The following is a 10000-nucleotide window of genomic DNA, read 5'->3' as shown; positions in this document are numbered from 1 at the left end:
GAGGAGAGTTAACAACAATAATATAGTCGTAATAGTAATGTCTTCTCTCTCTCACTCTTTCTCTCCCTTTCTCTCTCAGTCTATTTATCTCTACCCCCCCACCACCCCCCTTTATCTCTCTCTCTCTGTCTCTCTCTCTCACTCTGTCTATTTATCTCTACCCTCACCGCTCACCTTTATCTCTCTCTCTCTCTCTCTCTCTCTCTGTCTCTCTCTCTTTCTCTCTCTCTTTCTCTCTGTCTATTTATCTCTACCCTCAACCCCCCACCCCCACCGCTCACCTCTCTCTCTCTCTCTCTCTCTCTCTCTCTCTCTCTCTCTCTCTCTCTCTCTCTCTCTCTCTCTCTCTCTCTCTCTCTCTCTCTCTCTTTCTCTCCCTCTCTCATCCTCAAACAGTATCCCCATAATGCGTTCATGAGAGGATACCGCTAACAGGTATTACAACACTTACACAATTCAGCCTACACCCACCCCATATCACACACGGTAACAGCAGAGAACAGAGAGTGTTGATGCAGCAACAGCCTGTCCCCTGTCCCCCTCCCCCTCCCCCCTTACCTGAGGGTGTTGGTGGCGTTGCAGGGGCAGTACTTGTCACAGATGAGGCCGTAGAGGACGGGGGGGCAGAACCTGTCTTGGCAGCTGGGTCCCTTGAAGCCCTCGTCACACAGACAGGCCCCGTTGATGTGGTAGCACTTGGCCCCGTTCTGGCAGTCGCACTTGTGGGCGCACTGGGGCCCGTAGGAGCCCACTGGACACTCCTCCTGGCACCTGAGGGGGAGGTGGCATACATGGCGGTGTGAAAATCTGTCAAATCTGTTATTCTGTTTTATTATTAAACTATACCGAGCACTGACTGGAGGGTGTACTGACCATACAAACCATCCCCACTGCAAATATAGTATGTATTAAGACTACCTGCACATTGATCTTAAACATCTTTTTGAGTTTTGAGTTGAGTGTATGTTATCACAATTGTAACCATCTCTGGGATGGGTGGAGGGGGGGGGGGGTTATATGATTCACTTTCTTTTTTTGTTTTGGGTCCCGACTTGTAATGTACAGTATGTCCCTAATACCTAGATCGCTACATTGTAATGTATGTGTTTGGGTGTGGTTGTCTGGGTTGTTGGGGGTGTGGTTGTCTGGGTTGTTGGGGGTGTGGTTGTCTGGGTTGTTGGGGGTGTGGTTGTCTGGGTTGTTGGGGGCGTTGGTTGCAAGATGTGGCCTTGTTGTCTTGTTTTGTTATTATGTGTTTTAAAAGAAAATAAAGAAACATTTGATCACAAAAAAGACTACCTGGACACTGGAACTTGAACACTACCTGAACACTACCTGATTACTTGAACACTACCTGACTACTGCTTGACTTCCTGTACTGTATCATATGTGTACTATATGACTTCCTGTACTGTATCATATCTGTACCGTATCATACCTGTACTATATGACTTCCTGTACTGTATCATATTTGTACTGTATCATATCTGTAATATATTGCATATTGTATGATGCATTTCTGCATGTCATTGTAACCTGCACAGCACTTTGCACTACTGTTCTACTGCAGTACGACTGGTCCCGCTGTAGTATGACTACCATCACTCTATCACTTTATTACCTTATTCTACTGTATTATTACTTATTCTTATTCTTATTCTTATTATTATTCTTATTCTTATTATTATTATATCTTATTTTACTATATTGTATTATTGTGATTTTGTATCTTACTGCAATGCCCATGTCGAAGACCAATGTTGAAGAACCTAAGCCTAAGAATGTTACTGTTGTGTACCTGTACATTGGATGATGATAATGAAGCAATTCTGATTCTGATTCTGATTCTGATGCTGGCTGCGATCGTAAATTCGCTCTGAGAGCGCCGGAGCGCACACTGGGTTCAACGTCATAAAGGGACCAAGTAATTTGATTGGACAAGAGGCATTCCGCGAGTGCTGATCAGATTTCCAGAGCGAATTTATGAATGCAGCCACTGTTATACAGGGTATATGAAGGGTTAACTCGTCAACTGCCAAAGCAATCCGGAACACTCACCACCTAGAGTGCCAAGCGTTTTATGTGGTTTTCACCACAGAGCATCGATACTTTGATTGGCTATAAACTGGAGCAGCATAATCAATGCGTTTTCGGTGAGTAAAGTCATCCTTGGCACTTGTTAAGAATTTGGGTGACTTTATTCACCCTCGGTGCTAAATTAGTTAATGAAGTCTGAGTGGTAATTTGTCAAAAGCTTTCATTGTTTCAGATGGGATTGGCAAATCACTGGGGTGCACTGTGTGTGAACGTAGAGCGAAGTATTACGACCCACAGTCGATAGTTGTGTAGTGCACCACACACTCACACACACACACACACACACACACACACACACACACACACACACACACGTGTGCGCACACGCACAAACACACGCGCACACACACACACACACACACACACACACACACACACACACACACACACACACACACACAGCTATATTGACTTTTCATATTAACCTTGTTAACTGTATTGCGGTTACTGTACCTATAGAACCATTTTTGCACTGTATTATTGCACATAACTATTGTGCACTGTCCAGTACCCTTATTGTTAATGTCATAATCTATCTCTATTTAATATTGTACTTGTATTATTGATATTGTGAAATTTAGTTTATTTAGCGTGTGTTTTATTTGAGCATTTAGGAAGTGTATTGTGTTATGTACGTGCATTGGGTATAAAATAGCTGAGGTCCATGTGATCAAAGCATATCACTGCTCTGCTTACAGGGTAGGTGACAATTTAAAAAAAACGTTGATTACACTACTACACTCACTCATTCACTATTTACTATCACTGTGGCTCAGTTAGTAGAGCATGGCGCTTAGGTTGTGGGTTCGAATCCCACTGGGACCATATATACTGAAAAATGTATAATAATAATAATAATAATAATAATAATAATAACTTTAATTTCTATAGAGCCTTTCAAACAACCCAAGGACGTATGTACTCACTGCAATGTAAGTCGCTTTGGATAAAGCGTATCTATTTGGATAAAAGCATCAGCTAAATGGAATATATATATATATATATATATATATATAATATTATATTAGTACATTCACTCATTGACTAGTACATGTTCTCATAAAGGGCTGATCCAATTCAATTCCCCTGCATGTTCTTCATAAGCCTGAGATAACAGACAGCCCATTACAGGGTCAATAGGCTGGACTGCGCTCAAGGTGAATACTTGGCTGTTAATTGTAATGAACACAATACAAAGCGAGCCAGAGAGAGGCATTGACCAGAATAGTAAAAAAAAAAGGGGGGGGGGGTGTTGAAAGAAGTCAAACACAAAGTCTAAATCTACAGTCTCGACCGGTGCATCATCCTCCCCAAACACGTCCCTGCTGAGCCACATTAGACGAATCACTCAATTAAAACGACCAATGGGCTCGTTACGTATGCACGTTTAAATCACATTGACTTCGCTTCGGCCTTATCTAGCCACACTGCATTGGGACATCGAGGGAAGAGGGGGAAGAGAACACAATCTCAGATTATTCAGCGCGGGCTAATAGCCCTGTCTTTGGGCTAATGAATGGAGGTAATTTTGTCCAGATTGTGAATAATAAAAAGAGATCGTGTTGCGGGGAGGTAGGAGAGGTATTTTCCACCTCTGGAATAGTGTTTCCGGCAGAGCACACACGCACACACACACACACACACACACACACACACACACACACACACACACACGCACACACACACACACACACACACACTTGAGTCTCTCCGTCTGCCTGAGAAAATACCAGTGGGGGAGGGATTTCAATTGACTCCCGGTAAAAATCCTCCTCTGGTTATTAATGAGGGAAATTAGACCTATCTAACTTCAAACCAGTGGAAAGAGAGGAAGGTGGGGGGCGGGGGGGCAGAGGGAGATTGATAGATATAAGCAAGCATTAGCATAGAAAGAGAGAAGAGAGAGAAGAGGGAGAAAAGTGGAGGGAAGTGTTTGTTGAGTTGAGGAACACTGTAGAGCTTTTGGCCCCATGTGGCTTCATTATTAGACCATGATGTTAGCCATGCTTAGATCGTGGGTTCGATTCCCACTGGGACCCTATATATGAAACATGTATGCACTAACTGTACTGTAAGTCCCTTTGGATAAAAGCGTCTGCTACTGTATATTTATATTCCATATGTGTGGAATATAAAAAGCCGGAAACGTTTCATCTGACCCTATAAAGAGAGATGGATTTCTATTATCCACGGTTTCATAACGAATGCTGTATGTGTCCTTGGTTAAACAAAACAAACAAGGAATATTGGATATATATATCCAATGTACTGTACTGTATGTGTGTGCAATTGCGGTGTGTGTGTGTGTGTGTGTGTGTATGTATGTGTGTGTGTGTGTGTGTGTGTGTGTGTGTGTGTGAGTATGTGAGTAAGGCCATGCCAACCTACCTGCCCTACCTCTCCCCGCTGTAGCCCACGGTGCATTACATACATTTATGCACTAACTGTACTGTAAGTCCCTTTGGATAAAAGCGTCTGCTACTGTATAGAGCTATGCCTCTCTATGGCAGAATCTCCCTATGTGTGGAAGATAAAAAGATGAAAACGTTTCATCTGACCCTACAAAGAGGAAACCCAACCGGAGATGGATTTCTATTATCCACGGTTTCATAACGAATGCTGTATGTGTCCTTGGTTAAACAAACCAAACCAAGGAATATAGGATACATACTGTATATATCCAATGTACTGTACTGTACTGTACATGTTCACTTGTGTATGCATGTGCGGTGTGTGTGTGTGTGTGTGTGTGTGTGTGTGTGTGTGTGAGTGAGTATGTGCCATGCCAACCTCCCTGCCCTACCTCTCCCCGCTGTAGCCCACGGTGCATTGGCACTGCCCGCTGATGTGGTCACACAGGCCTCCATTGCGGCACGGGCACTCTTGGCTGCAGTTGATGCCATAGGAGCCAAACTGGCACGGCTGGGCACACACAGACCCCTGGGGGCAGACAAACACACAATAAGGAATGAGGACAAACCCCAGGCTCAGTTGAAAGCCAATGATGAAGCCAATAGAGCATGGTGCTAACAACGCTTAGGTTGTGGGTTCAATTCCCGCTGGGGCCCTAACCCTAACCCTATATACTGAAAAATGTATGTCTCTACACCGCAATGTAAGTCCCTCTGGATAAAAGCATCTGCTAAATGGCATATATTATGCAGCCGTTTGAAAAACCCCTATGATTCAGGTACAACTTTGATATACGTATACGTTGGGTTTTTAAAAGATTACGGGCCAGTTTCACAGACAAGGCTTAAGCCTAGTCCTGGACTAAATCACACTTTCAATGTAAAATCTCCATTGAAGATGTTTTTTAGTCTAGGATTAGGCTTAAGCCTTGTCTGTGAAACCGGCCCATACAGTACCAGTCAAAAGTCTGGACACACTTTCCCATTCAATTGATACCGGTACTGATACTTGTACAGTACTGGTATTGCAAATATAACACTACATTTATGGACAGTGTGTACGCCGATAATATGCAAGGAATTTTTCCTGGATACATGGTGTACAGGTTTTTGCCCTTGCTTGCTTGCTTTGTGCCGGTGGTCCTTGGCCTCCCCTTGGGGACCGCTGGGTACTGGTAGGCAAACTGGCTAGTAGTCGCTCTATTGGTAGAGGGCTGCAAGGGAATTTTTCCTGGCTACATAGTATACAGGTTTTTACTTTTGCCTGCTCGCGGCTCTGTCAGTATTGATTGATTGATTGACTGATTGACTGAACATTTTCATTGTGTGAAGCGCATTGAGTTGCATCTTGTAAGAAATGCGCTATACAAATAAAATTTGATTTGATTTGATTTGTACAAAATAGATGAATAAATAAAAATCATACACTAGTCACTCATGGTTCAGCTCCCACACATACCCCACAGCAGTGTGGGAGTCAGTATTATTGTAGGCAATTAAGTGTTCCGGCAATCGAGTGTTTTCACAATTAAGTGTGTTCAAAAATAGTACTCAACTAACCCTAACCCTGACCCTAACAGAAAATATAATAACAATAGGAAAATAGGAAAAACGTTGAGATAAATGATTAACACTTCTTGAGTACATGAACACAGTTGTTCCAATTATGAGTATGTCATGGAGTTCGCAAAGTCCTCGAACACTGTCCTCGAAGTTTCTAGGAGAGTCTGTTTACTGAATTGTAAGCGAAATAAACTTTGTAGAAGTTTCCCATCCCTCAACCCTGGTGGAGACTGTGGAAGGAAGGTCAGTGGTCTGTAAATGAGAACACAGGAGAGTTTGTGAGGTGTGCTTGGGTTCGGGTTCGGGTTCGGGTCGTACCATCCATCCGGGGGGGCAGGAACACTCCCCTGTGACGTGATGGCACATTCCACCGTTCTGACAGGGACAACGCAGCTCACACTGGGCGCCGTGACTACCAGAGGGACAGCGTTCGCCACAGCTGTCGAGGCAACAGAGAACAGAGATGCGGATGTCAGACCGATGAGCCAATAAGAGTCTAACATCTTCCATCTGCCATGAGGTCAAGAGGTCAACTAAAAAGAATGACCTAAAAAGAATGATCAAACCAACCAAAAATCATAAACCAAGCAACCACTATTATAAAAGACATCGCCCTGTTACTATAGTTACAGGTAACATTTTACCTGTTGGCCCTATACCTGTGTGGTGTATTTACCCAAGTAAAAATAATGTATTAACATGCGGTTACACAGAACAACATAGACAGTACAGGGGAGGCTGGTGGAGGTAGAAATCGGAGGACGGGCTCACCTGTAATGCCTGGAACGCAATGAGTAACGGTATCAAACACAAATGTTTCCATTACAATGCATTACAATGTGAGCCCGTCCTCTGTTTTCTACCTCCGCCAGCCTCCCCTTGCTACAGAGATGTACTGGAGCTACTCACAAGGCGCCCGTGTAGCCCGGCGTGCAGAGGCACTCTCCCGTCTCATGGTGGCAGGTGGCGCCGTTGAGACACTTGCACTCCAGCTGGCAGGCCTTCCCAAACACACCCGCCTTGCAGGGCTCCTCACAGCGCCAGCCCTGGTAGCCGGCGGTGCAGACGCAGGCCCCTGTGATGGGGTTACACCTGGCGCCGTTCTGGCACTGGCAGCGGTTACTGCAGTGGGGACCCCAGAAGTCACTCTCACAACCTGGGGAGGGGCAGGAGCAGAGGTTAGGACAAGGAGCCGGGACAAGGAGCAGGGACAAGGAGCAGGGACAAGGAGCAGGGACAAGGAGCAGGGACAAGGAACAGGGACAAGGAGCAGGGGTTAGGAGCAGGACAAGGAGCAGGACAAGGAGCAGGGGTTAGGAGCAGGACAAGGAGCAGGACAAGGAGCAGGACAAGGAGCAGGACAAGGAGCCGGACAAGGAGAAGGACAAGGAGCAGGACAAGGAGCAGGACAAGGAGCAGGGGTTAGGAGCAGGACAAGGAGCAGGACAAGGAGCAGGACAAGGAGCAGGACAAGGAGCCGGACAAGGAGCAGGACAAGGAGCAGGGACAAGGAGCAGGACAAGGAGCCGGACAAGGAGCAGGACAAGGAGCAGGACAAGGAGCAGGACAAGGAGCAGGACAAGGAGCAGGGACAAGGAGCAGGACAAGGAGCAGGACAAGGAGCAGGGACAAGGAGCAGGACAAGGAGCAGGGACAAGGAGCAGGACAAGGAGCAGGACAAGGAGCAGGGACAAGGAGCAGGACAAGGAGAAGGGACAAGGAGCAGGACAAGGAGCAGGACAAGGAGCAGGACAAGGAGCAGGACAAGGAGCAGGGACAAGGAGCAGGACAAGGAGCAGGGACAAGGAGCAGGGACAAGGAGCAGGGACAAGGAGCAGGACAAGGAGCAGGACAAGGAGCAGGACAAGGAGCAGGACAAGGAGCAGGACAAGGAGCAGGACAAGGAGCCGGACAAGGAGCAGGGACAAGGAGCAGGACAAGGAGCAGGGGTTAGGAGCAGGACAAGGAGCAGGGACAAGGAGCAGGACAAGGAGCAGGACAAGGAGCAGGACAAGGAGCAGGGACAAGGAGCAGGGACAAGGAGCAGGGACAAGGAGCAGGACAAGGAGCAGGACAAGGAGCAGGACAAGGAGCAGGGACAAGGAGCAGGGACAAGGAGCAGGACAAGGAGCAGGACAAGGAGAAGGACAAGGAGCAGGACAAGGAGCAGGACAAGGAGCAGGACAAGGAGCAGGGACAAGGAGCAGGGACAAGGAGCAGGACAAGGAGCAGGACAAGGAGCAGGACAAGGAGCAGGACAAGGAGCAGGACAAGGAGCAGGGACAAGGAGCAGGGACAAGGAGCAGGGGTTAGGAGCAGGACAAGGAGCAGGACAAGGAGCAGGACAAGGAGCAGGACAAGGAGCAGGGACAAGGAGCAGGGCAAGGAGCAGGGACAAGGAGCAGGACAAGGAGCAGGACAAGGAGCAGGACAAGGAGCAGGGACAAGGAGCAGGACAAGGAGCAGGGACAAGGAGCAGGGACAAGGAGCAGGGACAAGGAGCAGGACAAGGAGCAGGACAAGGAGCAGGACAAGGAGCAGGACAAGGAGCAGGACAAGGAGAAGGACAAGGAGCAGGACAAGGAGCAGGACAAGGAGCAGGGACAAGGAGCAGGACAAGGAGAAGGACAAGGAGCAGGACAAGGAGCAGGACAAGGAGCAGGGGTTAGGAGCAGGACAAGGAGCAGGGACAAGGAGCAGGACAAGGAGAAGGACAAGGAGCACAAGGAGCAGGACAAGGAGCAGGGGTTAGGCCCCCAGACATACTGGCACATTTTTCTCTCTTTTTTTTTTTTTCATTTAGCAGCCACTTTTATCCAAAGCAACTTACAATTAGAGATTACAGGGACAGTCTCTCTAATTTAAGAGTAACTCCCAGGTCTGATTTTAACTCACAACCTCTGGTCATCAGTCCAACTCACTATCCATTAGGCCACCACTACCCTTATGGCGCTTTTCCACTACAGGGCCAGCCCGGGTCAGCCCGGGCTGGCCCGGTTTATTATCCTTTTTCCATTGCCAACCGAGCTGGCCCGAAGCGAGCCGAAGCGGGCCGTTTTAGCTACCCTTCACGAGCAGGAACTACAGGGCCGAAAGGTACTTTTTTGCCAGGCTGCGTGTGACGTGTGACGCTGCACACCGTTGATTGGTCAATGGAAATCGTCATCCCATGTTCATAGATTTCATCGCTAACCACCATTTTTAAATACCACAACAGATTTCGCTCTAGGAAAATGTCACTTACTGTTTCTGTAATAATTTATTAATAAATATTTGAAAAAATATGATAACCATCGTATTATCTTAGTTTAATGTCATTTCAATGCATCATAGAACTTTTATTTACAACAAGCATAACCAAAAAATCGCTATTATGGCGATGTGCTGTGCCTATGCTGTTCCTCAGTCCAGCGCTTCATCATCCCCCTTCTAAAACTGCCATCTCCCCTTTCCATCCCTTATGTCATTTTATCAATGAACATTGTATTACTGTTATTTCAACATTTAAGCCTCTTTCACACATAGTTCCCTGTAACTTCAATGGAATCCCAAGCTGTGCCGTCCAGCCATTTTCGCCGTTCACTCATGAGTCAAAGGTAGATTTGCGTCTTGCTCCCTTTAACACATGTCGGCGTTTCCCTGGTTGCGAGATCTAAACTACTAGAACTGAAAGCGGCAGGTAACAGGCACTTAACATCCATATGCTGTATATATAAATAAATATATTTGACTACCAGCAAGACACCGGAGCACTTGTATCTATAACAAACGCGGAGATTGTATGAGCCCCGCGTCAGTCAGCCTTTCCGTAGAAATACATAGCTCCGTTATATATCTAACGTTACATGTTTTAAGGCTGATCTGTGCATGATAGTGCTGCATTATGTTGATCTATTTATATCGATCTATTCTTGCCAATTCCTTATTAC

At 46.4% G+C, this 10000-nt stretch overlaps 1 pseudogene across 1 annotated transcript in view; it reads right to left on the bottom strand.

Annotated features, from left to right (window-relative positions):
- LOC308157013 (multiple epidermal growth factor-like domains protein 11) overlaps positions 1-10000 on the bottom strand; it is an 80598-nt pseudogene that overhangs the window by 30019 nt on the left and 40579 nt on the right. The window contains exons 5-9 of the transcript in view: positions 6981-7227; positions 6390-6510; positions 4901-5037; positions 559-771; positions 1-41 (exon numbers count right to left, since the gene is read on the bottom strand). The exon at positions 1-41 is cut by the window's left edge and continues 196 nt beyond it. The product of the transcript in view is annotated as a multiple epidermal growth factor-like domains protein 11 (transcript). The remainder of the gene's footprint in view (positions 42-558; positions 772-4900; positions 5038-6389; positions 6511-6980; positions 7228-10000) is intronic.

The sequence above is a fragment of the Nansenia antarctica genome, assembly GCF_963989245.1.
Source record: "Nansenia antarctica genome assembly, chromosome: 5".
Taxonomy (NCBI): domain Eukaryota; kingdom Metazoa; phylum Chordata; class Actinopteri; order Argentiniformes; family Microstomatidae; genus Nansenia; species Nansenia antarctica.
The sequence above is the reverse complement of the archived record's forward strand: the minus strand, read 5'-3'. Positions and strand labels throughout refer to the sequence as shown.